The 26,548-nt window shown below is 38.1% G+C and overlaps 2 long non-coding RNA genes across 10 annotated transcripts; one reads left to right on the top strand and one right to left on the bottom strand.

The window, feature by feature from the left end:
* Positions 1-16,714, bottom strand: LOC123520502. Its single transcript, XR_006679284.1, has 3 exons — positions 16,531-16,714; positions 5,368-5,482; positions 1-792 (listed from the first exon to the last, which is right to left on the bottom strand). It is a non-coding gene; the product is annotated as an uncharacterized LOC123520502 (long non-coding RNA).
* On the top strand, positions 3,164-26,297 carry LOC123520491. 9 transcript variants are annotated; one of them, XR_006679271.1, is made up of 8 exons: positions 3,164-3,581; positions 18,837-18,920; positions 19,144-19,239; positions 19,607-20,284; positions 24,194-24,282; positions 24,441-24,538; positions 24,849-24,987; positions 25,086-26,297. It is a non-coding gene; the product is annotated as an uncharacterized LOC123520491 (long non-coding RNA). The 9 variants fall into 9 exon arrangements; XR_006679272.1 differs by lacking the exon at positions 3,164-3,581 and having other exon boundaries at positions 18,789-18,920; positions 19,607-19,716; positions 20,224-20,284; XR_006679270.1 differs by lacking the exon at positions 3,164-3,581 and having other exon boundaries at positions 18,789-18,920.
* The last annotated feature ends 251 nt before the right edge of the window (positions 26,298-26,548 follow it).

Consider the following 26,548-nt stretch of genomic DNA (forward strand, 5'->3'; position numbering starts at 1 on the left):
CTGCCCTCTAAAGACAACTCTCTTCCTTCACACAATACTACATACACACACCTACTCATACATTCTTCACGCAAAATAGATAAATAATAATAAGTAAAAAATAACAAAAGTTGATAACTTATCATCATAATTGGTGTCTCCTTTTTAATCAGATATTACACTTGGCCGTTTTTCCAATTTATATAAAAAAAGCTCTTGAGAAAGGTTAGAGGGCACGAAATAGAGAGAAACTTGTTGTTAGGCTGGATAGGATCGTGGTTAAGTGATAGGCAACTGAGGGTTGTAATACAGTATACATTTATAATTTGGAGTCAGGTCAAGTAATTCGTGGGGTTCCACAGGAATAAGTTTTAAGACCATTATTATTTCAAATAAAATATATTAATGATTTGATTAATGGAATTAGTAGATTTTAGGAAATTTTTGGATGACCCGGAGATAGGTAGATGAATAATTTTTCATTCAGATATAATTTCTTTGAAGACTTATCTAGATAGCATGAAAAAATAGAGAGAGGGACGAAAAGTGCAGTTTAACATTAATAAATGCAAAATACTGAGTGTGGGTAGAGGAAATGCGCCCACCAGCCTACGCGGTATTCATTATAACTTATGAATTCACTGAATATTGTGAAAAAAGCAGTGACTATTACCCCAATCTTCGTTAAACTTAGCGATGTTTGCTGCACGGTAGAAGGCGCCATCCTTGGAAGTGCTGCCAACTATCGATGAGTGAATTGTGCCTCCGCAGTTTCTCATCAGTAACGGCTGAAGTTGTTGTTTCTGATAATATCTAATGGAGAGACATAAGATAATTAGTGGTAAAAAAAACTGTAGAGGTACCATGTTCTATCCATAACATCCAGATATAATAATCGGGTTTTTTTTTTTTTTTTTGTGATACTCAACGCAAATAAAGCAAAAACTTTCTTACATATAATAGTAGACAAAACAGAACAATCAGTTAGACAGTAATTTCCAAAGTGTACATATTAGCATACATTATTAAAGAAAAATTGCATATTCAAAGAGTGTAGCACTGAAAATGCTAAAACATAAACTGGCGCGTTTGGAACTTCTGCCACAACACGATTACACTTTACTGCGCCATTACCATGAAAAGGCTCCAAAATAATTTTGGCTTTCTTAGTTGTAATATCCATTTTTTTTTTTTTTTTTCAAATCATTACGCTGGTAGGCGGCAAACCTAGTGACATTGGTAGGAAAAATTCTACTTAAACAAAGAACAAATATATAACCTTACATTTCGTTAGAAAATTTGAAACAGCTTCAATAATCTTGTAGGTGCGATTTCTCAAACTACGCAAAACTACCTATTAATGAAGCTACATATTTCACCTACATTGAGGTTCATGTATACAGAATAAGGACTTTAAATATGTAATCACATAGTTCACCCAAACAAGCATTCTCATTGAGGAGGTCAGTGATACTTGTAAAAGATAGCATGTGGAACTGTACATGGTGTTGAGCAAAAAGTGGACAATGTATCACCACATGTTCTGTCTGCACCTGTTGTCCATCACATTGGCTCACACGTTGATCTGGGGGCATGAGTCTAAGTTTATAGTCAGGGATGAAATTCATTGTCTGATACACTTGGTGCACTGTCACTGAGGGGTTCAGTTCTATGGTATATGTTGTTAATTTCTTCGCACCGGCCGTTCTTTCCCGAATATATGTTTCAATACTATTTAATGGATTTTCACTGCCGTTCTACACACACACACACACACACACACACACACACACACACACACACACACACACACACACACACACACACACACAGGGGCTTGGGCTCACACGTTTGTGGTACAGTCTCTCCTCCCTCTTGTCTAACGTGACGTCCCTAACGATTAATATGGGCGAGTTGTGTCGGTGAGATAAACCTGTGCAGATATTATGGCGAGCACTAAGGCGTGGCAGATAGTGCCTGAGATGGGCACGGCGCAAGATTTTCAGCTCTTCCAGCACCTCAGGAGCTTGTGCAGAAGAGGTAGTTTAGCTTCACGCAGCCCCTTACACCTCCCTGTGGACATCCCCACGTAAGTGGAGGCCTGACTAAGTCATAAGGGTGTTTGGACAATGAGTGACACATCACCCGTGGACCGACCGAGGTGTCAGAAGTGGAGGACGTCCACACCAAATGGTGCAATTATGTCGCCACCATCACGGAAGCCATCCACCGTTACTTCCCAGCAAAGAACGGCACAGCTTTAAACACTTTGTCATTTGTCGAGTGGTTTAAAGTTACCTACATGTCACCATGATATCCAGGTTCTAGGTGGTTACACCCAAGATGAGCTTTGGGGGTGATATGAGCCCTAATACGGTACCACTATAAATAAAATTGCCTGCGCCACTAATGGGCGGAAGCTGAACAGCGCTTCCCATACACTCTTCAAGTGTGTCTACAGGCGCTATAGGCCTTACCGTAAAAAAAAAAAAAAAACCATCTGATCTCCTGTGGATGACGTCCCGCATCAAAAGACTCATACGAAGCAGAACTAGACTGTCCACTCCTGCCAGTCGAATACAAGAAAGTAAGGAATAAAGTCATGTATGAGATTATATATATCCGCCAAGGCAAATTATTACCCAGACAAAATTCACCAGTTTAAACTTGCCAATAACATACAGTGATACTTCTAAGATCAAAGCTTTCTGTACTTTACAAAAGAATTCTTCATCTCTCCCTTTGATTTCACACTTTCAACTAATCCAGCAGAAGAAGAGATCAACGGTCACTTTGCCACTATCTATCAAACATTTCTTCCCCTCCAATTCACTCCTCTGCCTTTCTATTTCCTTGTGGCCTGGGGGATCAGTTGCCAAACGCACAACTCGTATCTTCTGAGGTAATGGCTGGATTAAATGACTAGGAATTTAAAGACCAGCGCGTCTGCCACGCCCTTTATCCGTTATGTTTTGTTTTCCTTGTGTTTTTGCCGTTTCTTTTGTTGTTTTTAGGATTATATGCTTTGGTATTGTTGTACGACAGCTTAGCCTGCGTTCAGCGGCAGTACAGCCAACACAAGTGTGGGTGGAGCGATCAAAAGTGGGGTGCGACTGCTTCTGCTTCACTTTTCCACTTGTGATCTCATATTTGCTGTTTTATGTGGTATATTTCACTACTCCAAGACTGAAACATTCCTCGTATCAGTGCTAAGAGGAAGGCTATATGAGCAATTAATTGTGCAAATATTCTGAAAAGGTAGAGGAGAGACGATGAAGAGGTCGTACACGTGCTGCAATACGTGGGTGAGCCATTTTGCTCCGTCTGCCTCACCTCTTTTCCTTGAATCTTCCACCCAAAGTGCAGTAAGTCATGTTATTTATATAACAGAATTATATAATATGCATATCACATATTATATTTGTTCTATATATGCATATTATATATCTTCTGTATATAAATAGCAGGGAATCAGGAGCCTCGCTGGGCCAGGATGAATTCTCCCACACTGCAGCTACACAGGTGTCATGAACGTGACATAAGCGTGACATGAAGCGCAGTGAGCATCTGCTGCTGACTTCCAAAAATGGACAAAAAATTATGTAAGTAGATATGTGCATTTAATACCACTTGGTGACACCTTTATGGAGTAGTCAACATGTAAACATATAAATGAAATTAACTTGAAACTTTTTTTCGCACAAAAGTAACTATAACTCCGTGTGTAATTGAGCAATTTAAATATTTTTCGTAAAATAATCATGATACTCGTATCTAATAACTGGTGTGTAGCTTTAGCTAATAGCTATACTCCTTAGCTCCTTGAAATATATTTTTGATAATTTTTTTAAATGTTTATTTTATGGGTATTTATTTTTCAATGTTTTGCTGTGAGGCTGACTTTTTTTTTCTTTTCACTTACAATTACGAATATACGCTATGAAGTATGTCTAGATGTCTAGTAACAGTATATAAAAAGAAATCAATATTCTCTTCATAGTTTTGAAACCCTTACGTAATTTCAAAAAAGATTTCAAAATCGCCAGTAAATTGTCTGGTGCAGACTTGATAAGACCATCATCCCCTGGAGCAGTGTTCTTTGATACAGTAAGCGCAAGATGCAGTTCTCCCTCAGTAATTACCACTTTATCTCCTTCGTCAGGTGTAAGTATTGCAGATATCAGACACAGATTAAGAATGTTATGTTGTGCGGGAAAGACATCCTGAACGTACGGAGGAAGGTTGTGCATTGCCATCCCGACCTCTAGTCATCCTATTAACCCTTGCAATCTCAGACCACGATCCTTACCATACCCTTTTCTTGAAGCAATGACAATGTTTCGGGTCATGTTGGCTACCCCAATGTAATTAAAACTAGGAGCTCTCACGTACTCATGGGAATGGTTACCTTGATGATGGATTCGTTGTTCGTACGTTATTGTTACTCTATTCTTCACACAATTTCTGAAACCCTGATGAGAGTTGCTATCCACTTAGCTGCTCCTGTTTAGCAAGTAGATAATCGAGGTACTTCCACAGTCAGAGAAGCCATCTTACCTCAATGCCCAAAAATGCCCAAACCTTTCTCTCTGACAAACTTGCTGCCGCTACGCATGACTTTCATAAATACCCTCTGCATGCTAGTAATAAACGTGGGTTCCTCAAAGTTTTTGAGAAGTTTTCTTAAACCAGTATGACATGTCCTCTGATGCACTTGCATCAGAGGACCATGCTATGTTCAACATTTGTTCTCCCTTTAATGTGGGAAGTGAAATTGTTTAAAAATACATGTATCATATTGAAATTACCGTACAGTGGCATACATGTACTTTGTACTATAATATGGTTTATTATTTTCAATCCAGTAACATGTATTATTCTAAAACACAAGCATGAGAGGGAGAGTTCATATATTGACTAGCTGATCACCAAAATTAGCAAACTGTCTGACAGAGATGTGCCTGCGGTGAAAGGTGAAAGGGGGTAGAATAGTAGTTATATATATATATATATATATATATATATATATATATATATATATATATATATATATATATATATATATATATATATATATATATATATATATATATATATATATATATATATATATATATATATATATATATATATATATATATATATATATATATATATATATATATATATATATATATATATATATATATATATATATATATATATATATATATATATATATATATATATATATATATATATATATATATATATATATATATATATATATATATATATATATATATATATATATATATATATATATATATATATATATATATATATATATATATATATATATATATATATATATATCATGAACGATGATTTGCAAAGCAGACAACCTACCTGAATAAGATCAGTGAAGTAACGATGATTAAGATCGTAAGGAAACTGATGTGGATGGTAAGATACCGTATAGCCATGACTGGTTAGATGCTGTTGGGCAAAAGACAACCGTTACCTGTAACAAAATAGAAGTAGTAGCGATAGGTAAATATTTACTACTGCTGCTGCTGCTGCTGCTGCTGCTACTGCTGCTACTGCTGCTGCTGCTGCTGCTGCTGCTGCTGCTGCTGCTGCTGCTGCTGCTGCTGCTACTACTACTACTACTACTACTACTACTACTAAATAATAGTAGTAGTAGTGAATATTGTTATTGCTGTTGTTGTTGTTGTTGTTGTTGTTGTTGTTGTTGTTGTTGTAACAACAGTATTATTATTATTATTATTATTATTATTATTATTATTATTATTATTATTATTATTATTATTATTATTATTATTATATTTGTTGTTATTATTATTATTATAATTATTATTATTAGTAGTAGTAGTAGTAGTAGTATTGTTATTATTATTATTATTGTTATTACTAGTATTGTTATTATTATTATTGTTATTATTATTATTATTATTATTATTATTATTATTATTATTATTATTATTATTATTATTATTATTGTTGTTGTAATTAATTAATATAATAATGATTATTATTACTATAATAATGATAATAATACTGATAATAATAATAATAATAATAATAATAATAATGATAATGATAGTAATAACAATTAGCAGCAATAGTAGCAGCAGTAGCAGTAGTGGCAGCAGCAAAACAACAGCAGTAGTTGCAGCAGCCACGCAGTAGCAGTAGCAGTAGCAGCAGTAGTAGCAGCAGCACCACCAGCAGTAGCAGCAGCAGCAGCAGCAGCAGTAGCAGCAGTAGCAGCAGCAGTAGCAGTAGCAGCAGCAGCAGCAGCAGTAGCAGCAGCAGTAGCAGCAGCAGCAGTAGTAGCAGTAGTAGCAGTAGTAGCAGTTATTGTTGTTGTTGTTGTTGCTGTTGTTGTTGTAGTAAAATTAGTAGTAGTGTATGTTGTTGTTGTAACAACACTATTATTATTATTATTATTATTATTATTATTATTATTATTGTTATTATTATTATTTTTATTATTTTTTTCATTATTATTATTATTATTATTATTATTATTATTATTATTGCTGTTATACTTATGATGATATTAGTAATTAGTATAATAATAATAATAATAATAATGATAATGATAATAATAATCATAATAATAACAATGACAATAATAATGATAATAACATTAGTAGTAGTAGTAGTAGTAGTAGTTTTAGTAATAGTAGTAGTAGTAGTAGTAGTAGTAGTAGTAGTAGTAGTAGTAGTAGCAGTAGTAGTAGCAGTAGTAGCAGCAGTAGTAGCAGTAGTAGTAGTAGCAGTAGTGGTGGTGGTGGTGGTGATGATAATGCTGGTGGTAATGATAGCGATAGATCATTTTATAAATTGTGGTGTTCATTAATTGACATTCAATGTATTTATGTAATATAAGAGTACATACATGCATAATCTCACTTACCGAAATTTTGATTCACATAAATACATTTCTATAGACAATTAATTTTATGTATTACTGTATACAATAAAAAATAAGATATATTAGACTTGATTAACTAGAGGGGCATGTAGGTAGTGTGCGGTCCTTAACACATGTGGTGGTGTGCTGGGTCAGGGCACGGGAAGTGTGTATTTATGAATTTGGTAATGCTGGAGACGAATAAAGAAATGTGATTACTGGCTGATATATATATATATATATATATATATATATATATATATATATATATATATATATATATATATATATATATAAACAATAATGAATCAAAGTTGATTATGGCATCTGCATCACTGTTTGGTTTGGAAACTTACGGTTTAATTTTTCGCCGTGATCTGGTGTAGGTGACTTTATTAATGGTGAAGAAATGCAAGGGATGCAGAAGCTGAGCAGGGTAAAGAATTGGTCATTGTGTCACAAGTATTTTATATTTTATAGTCAATAATTTCAAATTCTTTGAAATTATTTCTTCTACTTTTGGTGCGAAATTTTGAATTTTTTTCAGCTTGATTTTTTGTTAAAAAAAAAACAGCATTAGTTGTAGTCTATATTAACTTACAAAAGTGCCAGACATTGTACTATGATTTTACACGCCTGGATATTTTTTTCTAATAACAAATTCTAAACTTCCCATTACTTTTGTTTGATAATTCGATGTTTTTTGTTTTTATTTTAATGTCATATATCTGTCTATATAAACACCAAGGTATTTAATAGAGATTAGAAGTTGCTGGGATGTAATTCTAGATTGCCTTTTCTTCATATTTTGCACTTTCTTGTACTGGTTTTACTCATTATGACTTCATGACTTGGAATGTACGTACGATTTCTTGCGTATTATTACATTTTATTTTATTTCATTTATGAGGTTTTTTTTTTTTTTTTACTCATCTGGTGCTTGAGTTCCTAAGTTATCGTTCTAAGATGTTTATTTGCAATAATCAAATGTCATTTCCCTGAGGAAGCTATTTTTAAATGCCTTGCACTCTTACATCATCGCCTGAGTCACGCGGAAAAAATTATGTATCACACATTGCTTATTTCAACGTATGAGAATATGAATATTTTTCTCAATAAATTACACCTTCTGACATCCTAGTCATTAGCAGATGGGTGGAAGTGAGTCACACCCACTCAGCACTCAGCACTCACCCAGGCTAGTGTGTGGCTGGATATGGAGGAGGAGTGATATCAGGTTCGTAGCTCCATAATTTTCAGAACTATCGTCCTTACAGAATTAGAATTTAGAATTAGAATTTATTGTATTGTTCCATTGTTAACAATGGTCATTCTTACAGCTGTACATTATGATATTCTCGTAGCAAGATACAGATATAGCTAAAATTAAGAATAATGAAGAAGTGTCATAATTATAAAAGATTACTAAGACAGTAAAATTCATGTAATAACACTAAAATACCATAAAAGAAGAACATCATGCTAATAAACTATCGTATAAAAAGACATGAATTGACGAGATTTAGAAACAGAAACTTCAATAACATGTAGTTAAGCAACCAAGACGATGATGAATAAGCACAGTTGTCACTGATAGCTGTGATAATATCCATATATAATATGTACAAATCTCCCTACGCAGCGTGAGCAGCCCCAGTCTTGCGTCGTTCCTCCCCCCACGCACTCCCTCTACCACCCCACCACCCTGCCTTGGTGCGGGTGCCTTTAGACATGCTGTCTAAAGTCTAAACATTCGTTTCATGACTAGTTTACCATCACAACCAGTCTATTATCATTATACAATCAAAAATAAAAGTTGACTACACGATTCCAAGAGATTATTTTGACACAGAGGTAAGAGGTTGAACCCAGACCAGTGATAATATCTTCACAGTGTCTCTCTGTCACCTCAACACATTAATCAAGACTCACATGTCTAGACCATTCATAATATAGCAAACTGACGTGACACTGGTGATGGCGCCTCGCGACACCCTGACTTACGAGTGAATAATACTTTCTAGAGAAGCGGGAATCTGATGCATTATCATCCTGTCATGCTCCAGGAGATCACCATTTTATACACAATTATGCCTAAAAATGTCATGTCAATCAGACGAATACGAATATCAAAACAATGACAAAATGAGAAAAAAACAATTTAGGAGCGAATATTTCAAAACTTGCGTTTTTACACTTCAAAAAATTTCTTTAAATCGGTATAAACTTTGAACCTCTTTTGTTTGATATCATTGTAAAGAACAACGCAAATGCAATTTTTTGGGATTAGATTTTAGATAATTTGAATAGAAAACGCGACGTAAAAAGAAAATTACTTTTTTTTCTTCAAAATACAAAAGAAAATAGACAAACTAATTTCAACAATAGTTGCATATAGATACAGAGTAGTTTCTATGCTATTTTTTTTTTTAAGCAATAGACCAAAAAGTGAATTTTAAGAAAACAAAAAACGAAAAAAAAGCAGGTTTTTTTTTCTCCGAAACCATTTACGCAAACTTAATGAAATTTATCGAATGACTTGCATGTACACCCACAAACAGCATACTAAACTTTCAACTCGATTGGACTTACCGTAAGTGAGATATGACCCGTTATAGAGCTAGTTGTTTTTTCTGGATTTTTTTTTTTCTCCTTAGTTTTTTAACAAACCTTTTTATCTCCTTAAAAAAAAAAAAATAAAAAATAAAAAAACGAATACATTTATATCCCGCTTTACCTAAACTTCGAACATCTAGTGTGATAATTGCATCATCCCATCCCTGGCTTAACCCGTACAGTGTCAGCAGATCTGAGACTTTGTGATTTCGCCAGTGCTGGCCACATCATGGATTTTTTTTATTTGTTAAACCAGTCTTAAATGATGTGAAACAAATGAAAATGACAGTCATTCCTCCCTGAACTGACTGGAAGTGGTATTAATTGGTGCGAGATGTTTTGCGCTAAGGTTAGCGACTTAGCAAAGCCTTATGTGACTAGTTTATTCGCTTCCTCGTTTCTCACCAGTCGATTCCCGAGTTGGACACATGCATAATATCGTTCCTGAGTTGAAAGAAAAACAACATGTCATGTTTTGCTGTTTGGGAGTGTTTGTGGCTAAAAATAGACACTAGATATCGCGAGGGAGTGTTGCCTTTCACTGTGCAAATATTTTTCGAGTAATATGTACTTGTTTTTCCTTATAACAAAGCGATTGGAAAATTCTTATTTATGTCATACAAAGTTTTCACTACCACAATATAACAGTTACCAAAACAACTGAAATGGTGAGAGTAAGTAATGGAAATTACGCTTTGTTCATATTAGTGGAGTTGAGGCGTCAGTTTCCCGCTACACCTAGCTGAAGGCAGCAGAAACTGCTAAAGTTCAGATATGTAATAAATAAAATACAGGAAGCATTCATGTTTGCAGGGACGAGGAGGCAGCATGAGCAATGTCTACAGTGCATGATGGCAGTATAATGGTAGGTTTTGAGGACGCAATACCTCCGAAAACACGAGGAAGCTCGCCGACTTATCTCATACGTCTCTGACGCCTGGTTCGCTCAGAGTAGTCGACGTATCTCGTACGTCTCTGAAGCTGTACGGGTTAAAAGGTGTCTCCCATAGGAGATGTGTCAGATCTAGATGAATGGCCAATCATTATTGTTGCAATGAGTCGCCAGCCTACGATTCACTGCACATAAGAAGGTTCTGTGAACCTTCCATTAAAGCTAGTTGTGATCTCGTTGAATGTTTCCCTTTGTGCCTCACAACTCAAGGGGGTAGTCACAGCCTACCCTCTAAAGACAGCTCTCCTTCTTCACACAAAACTACATGCACTTACCACACATACACCCTTCACTCCAAATCAAAATTTAAAAGAAAAATGGGACCCAAAATAAACAACGCCTCGGAGTCCCCTCTGGGAGGGACCAAAATGTCCCCAGGTCGGACACCTCTCCTGTTGAAGACCACAAATACCTTGACACCTCCCTCAACTTTTTCTACATTAACTTCTGCAACATTCGCGGTCTTAGATCTAATTTTCAATCTGTGGAACACCACCTCTCCTCTACTAAACCTCATCTTCTTTTCCTCACCGAAACACAGCTGTCTGAGGCAACTGACAGTAGCCCCTTCTCTGTTCCCTCCTACTTTCTCTATTCTCATTTTCATTCCAAAGCTGGATGTTGCGTCTATGTACGCAACGACTTAACTTGCTCTCGTGCCCACGCTCTTGAGTCTTCCGAATTTTCCACCATCTGGCTACGACTTAACAGTCACTCTCAAACTAAATTCATCTGTGCTGTTTATCTCTCCCTAACTCTTCTGACTATAGTAATTTCTTCGACTACTTAACTTCTAAAGTGGAGCACATTCTGTCCCTCTACCCTTTCGCTGAGATTTCCATTCTTGGAGATTTCAATGTTCACCACCAGCTTTGGCTTTCCTCTCCCTTCACTGACCACCCTGGTGAACTAGCCTTCAACTTTGCTATCCTCCATGACCTAGAGCAACTGGTGCAACACCCTACTCGTATTCCTGACCGTCTTGGAGACACGCCCAACATTCTTGATCTCTTCCTCACCTCTAACCCTTCTGCTTATGCTGTCACCCTTTCATCTCCGTTGGGCTCCTCCGATCACAATCTCATTTCTGTATCTTGTCCTATTTTTCCAATCCTCCGCAGGATCCCCAAAGCGAAGGTGCCTCTGGCGTTTTGCCTCTGCCAGTTGGGGGACCTGAGGAGGTATTATGCTGATTTTCCTGGAATGATTATTGCTTCCGTGTCAGAGACCCATCTCTTTGTGCTGAACGCATAACAGAGGTGTTAGTATCTGGCATGGAGGCGTACATTCCTCATTCTTTTCTCAACCTAAACCTTCTAAACCTTGGTTTAACTCAGCCTGTTCTCGTGCTATACATGATAGAGAGGTTGCCCACAAAAGGTACTTGAGCCTTCCATCTCCTGAATCTCATGCACTTTATATCTCTGCCGGAATCATGCCAAGTCTGTTCTTCAACTTGCCAAACACTCTTTCATAAATAGGAAATGTCAAAATCTTTCAAACTCAAACTCTCCTCGTGACTTCTGGCATCTAGCCAAAAACATCTCAAATAACTTCACTTCTTCATCTTTCCTCCTTTATTTCATCCTGATGGCACCACTGCCATCTCTTCTGTCTCTAAAGCTGAACTCTTTTCTCAAACCTTTGCTCACAACTCCACCTTGGACGATTCTGGGCTTGTCCTCCTCTCCTCCTCCCTCTGACTATTTCATGTCTACAATCAAAATTCTTCGTAATGATGTTTTCCATGCCCTTGCTGGCCTAAACCCTCGGAAGGCTTATGGACCTGATGGGGTCCCTCCTATTGTTCTCAAAAACTGTGCTTCTGTGCTTGCACCTTGCCTGGCCAAACTCTTCCAACTTTGTCTATCGACTTCTACCTTTCCTTCCTGCTGGAAGTTCGCCTACATTCAGCCTGTTCCTAAAAGGGTGACCGTTCTAACCCCTCAAACTACCGTCCTATAGCTTTAATCTCTTGCTTGTCTAAAGTTTTTGAATCTATCCTGAATAGGAAGATTCTCAAACATCTGTCACTTCACAATCTTCTGTCTGATCGCCAGTATGGCTTCCGTCAAGGTCGCTCTACTGGTGATCTTCTGGCTTTCCTTACTGAGTCTTGGTCATCCTCTTTTAGAGATTTCGGTGAAACTTTTGCTGTTGCGTTAGACATATCAAAAGCTTTTGATAGAGTCTGGCATAAAGCTTTGATTTCAAAACTGCCCTCCTACGGCTTCTATCCTTCTCTCTGCAACTTTATCTCAAGTTTCCTTTCCGACCGCTCTATTGCTGCTGTGGTAGACGGCTACTGTTCTTCTCCTAAACCTATTAATAGTGGTGTTCCTCAGGGTTCTGTCCTGTCACCCACTCTCTTTCTATTATTCATTAATGACCTTCTTAACCAAACTTCTTGCCCTATCCACTCCTACGCTGATGATACCACCCTACATCTTTCCACGTTCTTTCAGAGACGTCCAACCCTTCAGGAAATCAACAGATCACGCGGGACGCCACGGAACGCCTGACTTCCGATCTTTCTAAGATTTCCGATTGGGGCAGAGAAAATCTAGTAGTTTTCAATGCCTCAAAACTCAATTCCTCCATCTATCAACTCGACACAACCTTCCAGACAACTATCCCTCTTCTTCAATGACACTCAACTGTCTCCTCTTCCACAATGAATATCCTCGGTCTGTCCTTTGCTCATAATCTTAACTGGAAACTTCACATCTCATCTCTTGCTAAAACAGCTTCTATGAAATTAGGTGTTCTGAGGCGTCTCCGACAGTTTTTCTCGCCCTCCAACTGCTTACTCTGTATAAGGGCCTTATCCGTCCCTGTATGGAGTACTCTTCGCATGTTTGGGGGTTCCAGTCACACAGCTTTGCTTGATAGGGTGGAATCGAAAGCTCTTCGTCTCATCAACTCCCTCCTCTGACTAACTGTCTTCAGTCTCTTTCTCACCGCCGAAATGTTGCATCCCTTTCTATATTTTATCGCTATTTTCATGGTAACTGTTCTACTGATCTTGCTAACTGCATGCCTCCCTCCTCCTGCGGCCACGCTGCACAAGGCTTTCTTCTTCCTCTCATCCCTATTCTGTCCAACTCCCTAATGCAAGAGTTAACCAGTACGCTCAATCATTCATCCCTTTCACTGGTAAACTCTGGAACTCCCTCCTGCATCTGTATTTCCGAATTTATACAACTTGTCTTCTTTTAAGAGGGAGGTATCGAGGCATTTGCTCCCCTAATTCTGGCTGACGGTTTTGGCACTTTTTAAACTCTTTGGAGAGCCAGCGCTCAAGTGGGCCTTTTTCTAACTTTCTTTTTTTTGCCCTTGGCTGGCCCTCTTCCCTACGTAAAAAAAAAAAAAAAAAAAAAAGATATGAATAGAAGGAATCTGCAAGAGGTTGTCAGGCCTACACGTGGCAGTCCCTGTACGAGAAAAGCTGCCTAATTCCATCTATTATCCCCATCCATAATGCAAATGGGTACGCCTCTTAATGTGATGCCTTTCTTCATCTAGCTTTGAGATTTTTTCTGCAAGAGAACGTTTGGTTGCGTGACCTAGCAGAAGACCATTATGAGTGGCCAGTGACCAGCAGAAACACACACACACACACACACACACACACACACACACACACACACACACACACACACACACACACACACACACACACACACACACACACACACACACACACACACACACACACACACACACACACACTACTACTACTACTACTACTACTACGGCACAGCTATCCAGTCACCACTTGAGATAGACAGCACCGAGACTCCGGCACACACACACTCGCCTACACGACCGCTCGTCTCGTCACCTCTACCTATTGTATATCATACATTCCCCTACACGACCGCTCGTCTCGTTACCTCTACATATTGTAGTATATCTATAATAAATTGCAGACTAAGAACATCTCTAGTTTACTTCTACATCCGTGTATATAATATATATATATATATATATATATATATATATATATATATATATATATATATATATATATATATATATATATATATATATATATATATATATGAAAAGAGATGCAACATTTCGGCGGTGAGAAAAAGCCAGAAAAGAAAAATCTCAATTTTCAAGTTCATATTATAATATATTAATCTTATTTATGACATTTATCGTCATTAATATCCGAATGGAACTTAATACTACCTTATACACAGTGTACATTACTCAGCATAACTACTTCAGAAACTGGAGAAGTTGCCAGGTTATTTCCCTTCACTAAGAGAGGATAACAACGTGTAAATTCACGTGAATTTGATATGACACTGGTCCGCTAACTAACGTCACTTCTCTGCAGGTTTATGTTAATGGTGCACAGCTGTTCCAACTGTACCAGCAATTTCTTATCAATTTGCTTGTTTTTTCCTGTACAATACTGCAATAAGGGTTGACATTATGCCAATAAAATAAATAGCCGTGGAGAATTCAGTTACCAGAATTTTAATATTCCTGATGATATGTTTTTGAATGTGGCCGTAAATTATAATCATTACTAAATACATACTCTGAACCCAGTTTTACCAAATATCTGATGATCATGTTGACAGCAACAACCACAGCGCCACATATAACAACAACAGCAACACCAACAGCAACAACAACAAAAACAACAACAACAACAAAAACAACAACAAGGGAAAGCAGACAAAAGTCAAGAAAAAAAAGTAAAAAAAAGACCCATTTATTTTCCAGTCCACTTGCAGGTCCGAGAGAGTTACCTTTAAAGATGGAAAAGATGTCTTGAAACATGTATATTTTAGGGGACACTGATCATGTGAAGTAGGACCTTTCTTCTCTTTGCCATGCTTCTCCATTAACTCAAAGCTTCTTTCATTAGCATCGTTGTCCTCTTCTCCTAAAACTGATTCTGAAATTATACTATCGCTTTCTTAGTGTCTAAGGAAGAGGTTTTGATATTCTGTCTCTAACTTTAATAGACGTGTTTGAAGTTTGTTTAGAAGTGTAGAAAAATTGTGCTTTAACAGATTTAATTGCCAATAGGTTTACTCTCCAAAAAGTTTCACCTACATATCCAGAGTGGGGCAAATATTCATTCATATGAAATTAACTTATTTCTGTGGGGCTAAGGATAAAGGATACACTTGTTCTAAGTTATTTTGTATTAATATGTGTATTTGTGTATTATTTAAATAATGACGAAATATATATCTCTTTCGGTGGTAGCCGAAGTTTTTCTTTGATGAAAGTGTAGGTGCTACTATTATCAATTTATCTCTGTGATCAGATTCACGAGCATTTAGTTTTTTTTTTTTTTTCTTTTTCTTCTTTTTCGTGAATCACTGATGCAGATCCCCTGTGCCATGTTAAGTCGCTTGACGTGGATTGTTTACGTTTTTTTTTTCCTAGGCTCAGGTTGAGAAAACTCTAATGTGTGTGAAATAATCTTGCCAACCTTGGCAAAAAGATCCTAAAACTATCACAAGCGATCGAGTGAAGTTGGGGAACGCCAAAACAAAAATACAACAAAAATTGGAAGTGGGCCATCCTTTTTCTTGAGGTCTTCCTCAGCAAGAGATGTGTTTTTGCTTGCCAATTCAGAAAAGATTGTGGAACTCATTATGCCAGGATGGTTTAGTTTGGCTAACCTTTGTGATTTCATTTTAGCATTATATCGTTTATGTAATGTTTGACTAAAAGTTATCATCTAAACCCTAAGATAAGAAATTATTTTTCGTGATAGGTTTTGTTAAGATTGATGAGCGTGTAGTGTGCCCTTAAAACTCATTGATTTTCTCCCATACACTATTAAGTCCCATATTCTATTCAGCCACTCTAAAATTCATTCTTTCACGTGTTCCTGGACCTATGACTCCTCCCTACTAGCTTGTTTTACTTTCTTTCACAGAACTAACATTTACATCCATTTCCTCTTTATTTTCCCTTGCACTTGCACATTAGAGAGAAGTACATACACGCACACCAATACTATTATACCATATTTTTGACAATAAATCAAGGAAGGAAAAAAAAGTGCTCTGTTGCTTACCCTTCAGTGAATTCAGAATGCTTAGCTTTCTAGCTAGGTTTGGGCAAGCAGGCGGTGTGGGATATCCTTTCCAAGACCTCTGAATGCACTAAACGCAGCGAGAACGTATGTTCTCGTATGAACACTATGAAAGGCGAGATACCTCACAGGATGACCACACAAGTGGCCTGTCTGTACTAGTGCCTTTGCATCTGAAAATGCGAGATCAGGTGTTAGTTCAAAAGAACACCTGAAAGGATGACGGCAAACACTCTTTCATCACACAACACTTGTGTTGGTGTCATTAAGGCACCACAAATGTTGTCCAAGTAAGTTAAGTAGTCGACCCCCTTTCTCTTCAATATATATTTAATTGATAGATTTTATTAAAATTGAGTCTGGTAGCTTATCTTCACACTCTAAAGAAATACGTAAAATGAAAATCAAAGTAGAATCCTTTCAAAATGCTTTCGCTAACCTAATATAACTTACTAATATTGACCTATTTGAAAGGCAATACAACATTATTCCTCTACTACCCATAACTTACGTAGTGTATGAAATAAACGTAAAGTATGTGCTAATGCAAAAGCCAAGCACACAGCACGCATACACATATCTTTTTAATATGCATTCAGTGAATGAGTCAAAAAATTGAAAACACGTCACCATGTCCCCTGTACGCTCTTCTTGAGTTAAAACTAAAAAGAAAAGAAAAAAAGAAAAAAAGGAAAAGAAAAATGCCAATCCCGATATATATATATATATATATATATATATATATATATATATATATATATATATATATATATATATATATATATGTTTTCTTTTTTTTTTTTTTTGTTAGGATTGGCGTTTTCTTTTATTCAAGAAGAGCCTACAGGGGAAATAGTGACGTGTTTTTTATTTTTTTATTTCTTTGACTCAATCATTCAATGTATATTAAATAGACGTCTTGCGTTCTGTATGCTTAGATTGAAAGCTTCTGACGTCACAGATTATGGCTTCCACAGGTGTTTCGTACCCATTCATCTGGCTTGGTATTCTATTTGCTTCACAAATCGTGGTTCGACGAAATAGCCGCTACTCTCTTAGAACTGTTTTCCTCAATGCAGTAATCTTCTTGTCGTTTATTTTGCATGAGGACATATGCAAGAGGAAATATCGTCTCTGCCACTTTTCCATGCACTGTTCAAAGCTGGTAAAAACATGCCTGGTACTACTTGCAAAGTTCCATCAATATACCACATATTTGAGGAAAACAAGTAAAGGACATTGTCTTCAGTAGCAAATATAATTATTCTGCTTCGTGTATCTCCCTCATTATCGTGCAAAAGAAACGGACGACCAGATATTGTACTTACGTAAGACGGAACTATCTGTAAGTCTATGTTTTTAGGGTTACTTGGTCTCACTGAGGCCTTACTCTTGTTTATAGTCGGCGAAGCGACTGACGCTCAGGTAAAGCTGCTACTGCGGAGTCAGATAAACCTACAAGTTCCTCGCGGATGAGTGTAGCTGGATGTGTTGCTGGCTGTTCCACAGCTTTTTGCTTCAAGTTTATTTTCAGCCTATGCACTGCCGCTTCTTCACATCGTGAAGCATGCGTGTGTTCTTTAGTTACCCGCACTTCCATTGTATCGTCATCACCTACTGACACTACTCTGCCGATACATGTTTTTCTTTTGTCACACTTCCAGTATGTGGTATTTCGTCTTGTCCTGTCCCTTGTGTAAATAAATCCTTCGTGAACAAGTTTATCTTTGCATCTTTGTGAGGGTACGAAATCAGCCATGATGCGGGTTGATTAACGTCTGTAGCGGTGTAACAGAGTGAATGGGACGACAGGATGTGACCCGCTGCTGTCCGATGTGAACTAAAGCCAGCCGGCCAGCCAGCCAGTTGACAACTGGTGTGTGTGTGTGTGTGTGTGTGTGTGTGTGTGTGTGTGTGTGTGTGTGTGTGTGTGTGTGTGTGTGTGTTTCACTGTTTGATCTACTGCAGTCTCTGACGAGACAGCCAGACGTTACCCTACGGAACGAGCTCAGAGCTCATTATTTCCGATCTTCGGATAGGCCTGAGACCAGGCACACACCACACACCGGGACAACAAGGTCACAACTCCTCGATTTACATCCCGTACCTACTCACTGCTAGGTGAACAGAGGCTACACGTGAAAGGAGACACACCCAAATATCTCCACCCGGCCGGGAGTGTGTGTGTGTGTGTGTGTGTGTGTGTGTGTGTGTGTGTGTGTGTGTGTATGTATGTGTGTGAATTTATCACCATTATTCTGGTTGAGTAAATATCAGGCTTGTTCCAGAACATGAAAGAGATTGGGATACCATCGATGCCCTTGAGACGAGGAACACAAACCTCATTTCAGAAGTGCTGCCATTCAATCAGAGTGAGTAAAGAATTATTTTTTACATTATTTCACAGCAAGTGTTTTGGAAAATTAAATGTGTATTTTAGATACAGCCATATCATGTCTAGTAGTAGACATCATAACTTTGTGTTTATAACTACTACAGTAATTTATTGAATTGCAATGTGTTAGGTAGCAGATAGTTAGCACTTGCCAATGGAGAATTAATTGTTCATGTTGCTTAATACTATTTTTCCTTCAGTATATGATAAAAATTTTGGTGATCTCAATGAAGAGTCCTACATCCAAGCTGCACATCTTGGGGAGGAAGTCTCTACTGCTGCTGAGCCTAGTGGAGGTAACCAACATAAGACAGTTGTACTTGAATGGAGTCTGGCCTTCTCTCAAGAAATGTCACCAGTCAGTGATCACACCAGAAAGTGTATAAGGTGTTTCTACATGGAACATACACTAATGATGGATGTATGAGAGTATGATAATTCTTAAACTTTCAATGACGATAAAGGCAACATTCAATAATGGGGGTGTTATTTTGAAGCATGTTTGATTGGTGGTAAATTCTTTTTAACGATATTTAAGAAATTATTTCAGTTATTTCATAACATTGTTATTATGTCAGTTGCATGTACTGTGCTTATCTCTAGTATATAAGAGAGAAGATTGTAATTATATCCGTGCTGTTAATCTGATGACTGTTATGACAGATGGTGCCAGCATGGAGCATGAAGGCCCCGACCTCACTACTGGTGCCAGGCAGCACTCCTTGCCACCTGCAAGTCATGCTGGATGTAATAAGCAGTGCAAGTAGTGCAAGGTGTAGTAATACCTTTGAAGCATCACTCCATCTATAGGAAGCAAGCTATTTTATGTAGAGAAATAACTAAGGAGATATTCTACACTATATCATATCCTCTTTTTTTCCTATATAGTCAGCTAGCATCTTATATTCTTGATTACTTCATTATAGTTTTTTTTTTTTTATCAAACTTCTAAAACATTATATTGCAAATATAGCCTGTGAATTTAAGTGATAATTTATTTCAATAATTTCTTTCATCAAGCAAAGTGTACGTATATCTGTGCCTCATATAATGATTTCTTACCAGTGTGTTTTATTGTAAACCTTTTACTGAATCTGTTCATTCACTCCTTTATAGATAAGTGAACATAACTTATACAGCAGTCAATATTCTGGCAGTTAATGCAAAACTATTGTTGGATTGAGACTAAGTTAACCTAACTTATTGTGTTTTGAGAGCTGACTACCAAGGCAATGTGAGGAGTAATGTTACATGATGATTAATGTACATGAATGTTACAGAATGTTCCATAAGTGGTGAGCACCATGCAGGCCCCTCAGGCTACACAGTCCCACACCAAAGGTGAGTCCTCTGATTTCTTGTGCTGTATGTTTCTTTAGAACAGCTTCCATTTTGTATTCCTTAAAATCATTTAAAATGTACACTGTAAGTATGTGTAAAATATTACTTTTGATGTGAAAGAGACTTATGACTGAAAGCTGTGAATGGGACTTGCAAAAAATTGGTGACTAGATTTGACAAGACACAGAGAGTGAAGGTAATTTATGTAGTGGATAAGGTTGCTTTGCCACCTACAGCAGAGGATGTGAAATATTAGTAAAGTGGATAGAGTGGCTGTAAGGGATGGCTATGTATGTATGTATATATTCTGAATCTAGCCATACATTTATTGCAGCATCAAAGCTTTTGATGAAAGCTTGAATGATGAATTATATTTGTCTTGTCTCCATATCTACAGTTATCTTATTTTTCTTTTTATTAAGTTTTCTCACACTAACATCTGTGACCATCTCCTCACTCATGTTATTCCAGAGATCAATGTTTCAATAAGAAAAACTATATTTCTTGATGTCACTAACACATTTACTATTTTCAATATTTTTTTTGTTTCCTCTTGTACATCTTATTCCCTCATTTATATGCATCCCCAAACCTTGTTTCTACCTTTTTTCCAAAGGGTTTATTAAATTGTACATTGTTATTAAATCCCCTTTCTCTTCCTTCTTCTAATGTCTGATTTCTTCCAGTTGCTCTTCAGAAATCTTTTCCTTCAATTATGGCATCATCTTCATTGCTGTTCATAGCCATAGCCATGGGAGGCTAGGGGGACCTTAGTCCCCAAATTTATTTTCACTCAAAAAGTGTAATACATTTCACAAAAGTATTATACATATTGTTTCAAACTGTAGAACACCACCTCTCCTCTAGTAAACTTCATCTTCTTTTCCTTACCGAAACATAGCTGTCTGAGGCAATCGACAATAGCCCCTTTTTTTGTTCCGTCCACTTTCTCTATTCTCCTAAGCTGGATGTTGCGTCTATGTGCGCAACGATATAACTTGCTCTCGTGCCCACGCTCTTGAATCTTCCAAGTGTTCCACCATCTGGCTTAGACTCAATAGTCATTTGTCAACTAAATTTATCTAAACTGTCTATCTCTCCCCTAACTTCTCTGACTATAGCGGAGGGCACACGATTTGGGCCGCCGTGGTACAGTGGAACCATGCGTGCTTCGGGGTCCGCGAGGTCTCCAAGCGCACGGGTTCGAATCCTGTCCACGGTCCGAGTGTAGGTTGGGCTTCCTTACTCGGGGCAACGGTTTCCTAGCGGGTGGGCTTTGAGATAGGAGGTACCCAAAAAAAGTACCCCCTTTAGCCCATAAATTCCCGTGAAAAGCCCACATGGTAGAAATAAAAAAAAAAAAGATAAAAACTAATAACTGTAGTCCGTATCTACGTGTCATTCATTTCCTGAGAAGCGTCTCACGAGGACACCACACTCTGTATTCCCATCGTCCTTCACAGATCCATCAAAGTACACATGTGTAGCGGTATTAGTTATGAGTCCATTTATTTCACATTCATGGTGGAATTTCAATTCCCCAGGATGGTAACATTCCTTTGGATTTTGGATAAGATAACTGCGCCGTAACCAAAGCATAACTCCCACCTTCCCAAGGAGACTGCTGCTTAATTTTATCAAAGCCTAAAGTGTCAGTGGTGGTGATGTAGGCCTGCAGGTCATACGCAAGCCTGCCTAGGTAGTTACTTTCGTTTGCAGACCACGCAGCTGAGTGCCATTTTTGGACCTCATGTGTCGCACCGCAGATATGGTGCTTACCTCTCGGAAATAATTTGCAATGAGGAGGAGGAGGAAGAAGAGCAGGGTGAACAAAAACGTCAACCATCATTACGGTTTTAAAGTGCATCTGCCTGTCGCTCATTGTGTTATCCAAGTGTTCAAGGCAGCAGAGTTTGAGGCGAAGAGGTGACAGTAAGGAGGCGGCCTTCCCTGTAGATTGTAGAACTAACGTGCAGGGCCGCCTCGTCTGCCACTGCTCATTACCAGTGTCAGTATAAACTGCTCTCCTTTGTGGGTCTGTCTCGTGTCGCTCGCTTCGTGTGGCTGGCGCGGTCATTCAGCGTGGCGTTATTAATCTAAGAGAGAGTAGTGGTTCTTCTTTGTTAATCGATGTTTTTGTTGTGATTCTTGTTAGTGTTGCTGCTCTTATTATTGTTACTACTATTATTATTACTACTTGTGATTCTACTACTACTACTACTGTACTACTACTACTACTACTACTACTACTACTACTACTACTACTACTACTACTACCACTACTACTACTACTACTACTACTACCACTACTACTACCACTACTACTACTACTACTACTACTACTACTACTAACAATTTTTATCACCTCAAGCAACAAAACCCGCAACTCTCAAAATCTTAGTCTGTATTTTGTAAGGGGATTGTCAACATATTAGCGTGTAGGACTGGGAAGGATTGAGGCTACATCGGATCACTGTTTAGGTTAGGGTTGCCACACTTCTAAATATTACCGGACATGTTCGGAGTTCACTCCTTGAAATCTGCGTTCCGGGGAGATTAAAAAAAAAAACTTTAAATGTTCGGAATTTTACCTTCCATCAATGAGTTAAAGGAAAAAAAATTGTCATATTTCTATAGGTTCTAATGGTGGGAGAGATGAAGAGGGAAGGGTTTACCGGATGGCAGGTAATTGGGGGGTGGAGGGATTGCCTCACCTGAATCCTGTAGACCTACCCCTTGAGATTGGTGGTGAGCCGCGAAGCGAGCCTTATCAGCTGGAGGTGCCACGGAGAAATCTTTTGAAAACTTAGCAATTTTGAGGCTATTTTTAATTCTCTCTCTCTCTCTCTCTCTCTCTCTCTCTCTCTCTCTTCTTTTCCCTTTTCCCAGGTAAAGATGAATAGCCTACCGCCATTTTGTGAGATAGTTATCGCTCTACACTTGTAGAGTTGTCTAAAGTGTAATGCATAGAATGAATTAATAAAGCAACTTCTTGGCCAATTTGAATCACAGGAGATTAAACACAGAGGATGATCTTTCAAGTATTGATGGTTATTGATTAATAACTAATTAAGTGTGTTGCAGGTGTTTTGTTTTGCCTCTGAGTATCAATGAAGCAATCTTTCAACTTACTTATTACTTCACAGTGAAGAAAAATGTTGAAATGTTTATATAATTGTATTTTTTTTTTTTTTTTTTTTTATAATGTATACTGGGTTTTGAGTTCCTATGAGAATTTGGAGTAGATCATTAGGCGTGAAGCTTGTACGATATCGAAACAACATCCCCGAGGCCTCACTCACTGACCTTCCTTCAGCCTTTCTCACGGTGTTTGTTGCCTTGTCTGCATATCTACATAGCTTTAACTGATGGATTTAATGTTGGACTGAGGAAGTAGACTCTTAACAAGCTTGGTTGACTTTAGTGCGAGGTGGACAGGTGGAGTTGATGCCGTCTGACGGTCTGGGTTCAGAGCTTGATTTGGGGATTCAAGACGCGGTCGAGAAGGAAGTGAGTGGGCGGGTTGGGTGGGAGTGGGACGGGAGAATAAGAAAGGTGAGGAGAGGAAGGCGGCGGCTCCGCGCGTCGTAGTCTGCAGGGGATCGTAAGATGATGGAGGTGTTCTTCATACCGGTAAGGGGAAGTGTTGTGGTATGTAGAGTGAAGTAAGAGGCGGCGGGTTCTCGAGTCCGTAGCCTAGAGACGGTCAGTGATAAAGCTGGTTGTGGTGTTGTTACGGCTAAGTGTTGTGTGACAAGTGTAGGAGTACCAGTTGAGGCAGGTTATACAGTACCATGTGCCGTCTCGTACGAATAAGCCTGTAGACATGATCGATTACTGATAATGGATATCAATTGCTTCAGTACTGTGATGTGATGATTCAATATTCCAATTTTCGTTAACGCATAGACTGGCTGGCTGACTGACGGGACTGCTTGTTATGGTGGGTGGCTCGGCGACTCGTCTGTGTCTACGCGAGCGCCAAACAGCTGTAACAGGTATTGTCAAAATGTTATGTGGATGTGATCATAGTTTTTGTAATTTTAAAGATGTTGCGTATGAACGTGAGTAACTTTTTGATTGTTTCAATTGTGTGATGTTGAGTTCAGTGATTAGTTTTCATTAGGTATATGTAGATTGGCTGGATGTGTGACAGGGCTGCGTGGTGTGCGTCGTGCCTTGTGTGTGGCAACAGTGATTCGTGCTTACAAGCGTCTCTACTAACAACTGTTGACTCGCGCATCTCTGCCAACGGTAAGTTAATTATAGTATTACTTACATGAGTGGTCGTTATCGATTTACAATATTCTTTAGATGTGCAAGGTTGTGAATGTACGTGCTATCATCATTGTGCTGTCTTTAGACCCTGTGCGATGTTTTCATTGCGAGATGATGAGTCGGATGATTGACTGACTCAAATCTGTGGTCGCCAGGCAAGTGTTGTAGGTGTTGCATTGCACAGCTACGGCCGGGTCTGATGAAGTGAACCTCTATTTGCAATATTTAGATTAGGAATTAAGAGGTATTATTTGTTGGTGGTTTTAAATTACGTGTTATCTTTTAGTTTAGCGGAGTGACTGGGATTTATCATGTGCAATGGCTGCATGACTAATGGAGCTGAGACACGTGTCAAATTAAAGTGGCAAGGGTGTCTTGTCTATATGCAAGCATCCCTTCAAGCACTGCAGCTGGTCGCCGAACAGGTAAGTACTGTAAAATCATAAGTTGTTTGCCGTTTTGAAGATATTTTATGCGTGCAGATATGAATAAATGTGCTACTTACGGAATTAATAACTTGCAGACTATGAATGGTCGACTGACGGCGACTAGTTTACTTGACCGGTGAGTGAGGCGGGCGGCGGTGAGCCTGGAGTAACTGCCTGGGGCGTCTTCCAGTGACAAGTGGGTATGCTAAATGTAGTGATAAAGTTCACTTGAATGTTTAGTTCCCTTGCATTCTTAAGGTTTAGGTTAGTAATATGCTTCTGGTGCGTGCTGGTTGGTAGGATGTTTGACAGAGACGAGTGACAGATGGCGCTGATGTCTCAAGCCTAACGCAACAAACAGTACTGTTGGCTGCCTAGTCTGCCAGCGCCAAGCAGCAACGAGGAGGGTGATGGATGGGTGTTCTCGACGAAATTGGTCGACTCATGTTTCGTGGCAACAGAGTGAGGCTACGTGTGAGACTTGGGTGGTGGTGTCACATGCGCGTTACTACAAGTTCGGATAAGTGTTCAAAGCTTTTTTGCAATACTAGCCAAGAGGACAGCGGCGGTAGTGATGTGCCAGAATTTGCTGCTATAGCTTTGAGTGGTAGTGTGTGGCTATAATAGTAATCTGGTGTGTATATGAAATTTACAATTAACTTAAGGACTTTAAACTAGTGTCATACTTATTCCGTTGCAATTTTGTTCATTTATTTTCCTTGCAGATCTTTCGTTGCTCCTGGTCGCTGGCCCCTTACCTGCTGCTGCTCAAGACTTCCTCTCGTCACCTGCGCCTGAGTAGCGGCCGAGGACGCTACAACTCCCTACATACCCCAAGGATTCTATCTATATTCCTTGAATACCCCGAGCGGCGCCTCCCCATTCCCTGGCGTGGGTGAGCCGCCTACCGACCCTCCACTCATGGATCAGTAGTGTTGCTGGTTAATGAGTACATGGTCCTAAGAGTTCGAGAGACTCTCCACTTTTGAAATTTTATTTTATTTTTTTTAACAATTTTTTTCGCTGAGAACTCGAGATACCATTTCTCCGGACGCTCTTCGAAGTATTGTAAGCCATAATTTCAACGTTTCATTTCGTGAAATATATTAATTTTATCTGAAGAAGCAATCAAGTTCCAATCAATTTAACTAATTAATGTCTTCACAATTTGTTACAAAACACAATCTGTTGTTGTCAATGTGTAATACGAAGATGTGTAGAGTGGTAGTATCAGATAAATCACATGTAATCTACACAACCTACACAAGTGTAAGGAATTTTAAATATAAATACACATTTTGCTTCAATATATTTTCATCAAATAAAAAAACTACTGCCTCCACATAACAAAAATTAAAAGAAAATTTTCTACTACCAGCTAGTAATAATAATAAATCACACATAGTATGTACTGGTAGTATTGATTACTGTCACAAATCACATCACACATTGGTTGTTTGTAATCAGATAAACCAGTGAGTGGTCTTTTAAAAAACTTCGCGTCACGCTATGTATTTTAAGTCACACGTAGTATCTGGTAGTTAGTAATCAGATAAAT

The sequence above is a fragment of the Portunus trituberculatus genome, chromosome 7, assembly GCF_017591435.1.
Source record: "Portunus trituberculatus isolate SZX2019 chromosome 7, ASM1759143v1, whole genome shotgun sequence".
In the NCBI taxonomy this organism is placed as follows: Eukaryota; Metazoa; Arthropoda; class Malacostraca; order Decapoda; family Portunidae; genus Portunus; species Portunus trituberculatus.